This window comes from Leucopleurus acutus (assembly GCF_964270905.1).
Source record: "Leucopleurus acutus genome assembly, chromosome: 13".
Lineage (NCBI taxonomy): Eukaryota > Metazoa > Chordata > Mammalia > Artiodactyla > Delphinidae > Leucopleurus > Leucopleurus acutus.
The window spans coordinates 83,417,981-83,419,742 of NC_139155.1; positions in this window are offsets into that span (position 1 = coordinate 83,417,981).

The window sequence follows — 1,762 nt, forward strand, 5'->3', positions numbered from 1 at the left end:
CAGTGAGGGGCTGCGCCTGCTTCTTCATTTCTCCAGGGCCAGTACGCTGGGGAGGGGAGGGACCCCCTTAGTTTCTGCAGGAAACAGTGGAACATGGGAGCCACAGAAAACCTTCCCGCTTCCGGTCCTGCCAAGAAGTGTCCGGCTCGTTTCCCGGGAGGTTTGTGACTCTGGGACGCTTGTTTGGGGAGTCTAAGGGCTTTTCTCTGAGAGGCCTCTGTTCCCAGCCAGAGGCCCCCTCGGGTCTTGATCCCCCTCCCCCAGCGCTGTTGGAAGCTCCGCCTCTTTCAGGGAGGGAGGGGTGAGGCCGATTCCTCAGTTACAAATCTTACCTGAAGGATTTCACCTGAATTTCACGCCTGAGCTTGGTGGTGACCCTGACCCCTGGCTGGACTTGACTGCAGTGGCCAAACCAGCCTTTACACTGGAGAACTTACCAGGCGTCTAGGTTCCTGAGGGCGCAGCTGGCTGTGCCCACACCCACGTTCCGTTCCCTGGAAGCACCCCGTGGCCGGCTGCCCTCAGCAACCGCACCCCTCCCCCAAGGTCACCAGCATTTGTGGATCCAAAGGACGGCGCGGGTCGGGGAGGAAAAGGGCACCTCGTGTGGCTCCTGCCGTGTGGCAAGCACGCCACTCCCCCCGCCTCGGTTTCCCGGAGGATGAAGTGGGGCTGTGAGGGGGCGGGTGTGGTCAGGTGAGAAAGGGCTTTGAAAACTAGCCTCCGTGAACTGGAAGGGCAGTGAGAGGGAGCGGTGTCTGGTCCTTACTTGCAAGGCAAACAGACTAAAGCAGATGGTTCTCTCACCAAATCCAAACCAGTGAAGGCTGGTGTGAGCTGACTGCACCTAGGTCCTCAGTGAGCACACGTTGCGGTGGAGCCCCGCAGTGCGCGCAGCACCTACCAGTCCGGCTGAGGTCAGGCACTGGTCCTCCCTGGATGTCCCGTGAGCAAAGCAGCCCCGACGAGGGAGGAGAGAATCACACGTGGCTCTGTCCAGCCCAGCGCCCCCAGGGGGGGGTGGACTGCAGATTTGGCTGTAAGCTTCCCAGCAGCCACTGGGAAAAGACAAAACTGTCAGTCACATTCTCATGAACAAAAGCAAGGCGATTTCTCAGGAAACGCTTCCCTCTTACAGGAAAGCCATAGCAGTGTCTCCTAGACACCCTCCCGGCACTGTGACACGAAGGCAATGGCATCTGTTTAGAGGACACAGCGATAGGGAAGCTTTCACGGGGCTGCTTCGTGCTCGTGTTCCACAAAGGCCCCAGCGGGCAGTGAGGTCCCTCCTCCCAGCCGCCAGCAGCGCATGACTCGGCCACGGGTCCCCTTTAAACACCTGTGGGCGAGTCTCAGAGCAGAATGCCGGCCACAGGATTGTATCATTTACTTGAAATCAGCAGAGAATGTTCTAAGTAGAGTTTCCATCAGCTGTGCAGCTGGCCTGTGGACAGAAGCCGGGGGGGGGGGGGGACTGAGCCCAGGGGGCACCCTGAGTCCCCTGCTGAGGCCCTGGCAGGGCGGCTAAGACCCCAAAGACACCCCGACACAGGAGGAGCGCGCTTCCTTCTGCCTCTTTTGGTGCACATTTGAGATTCTCGGATCAAGACCAACCACCTCAGTGGCCTTTAGTTTTTGTAACTTCAGAGCCACACCAGTCAGCCTCGCTGCTGGAACGCTGACTGCTGATACTCTAGAACCAAACACGTCATGAGGGTCCCCAGGCAAATAAAGGACAGGGCCGTTATTAACAATTCTCTAT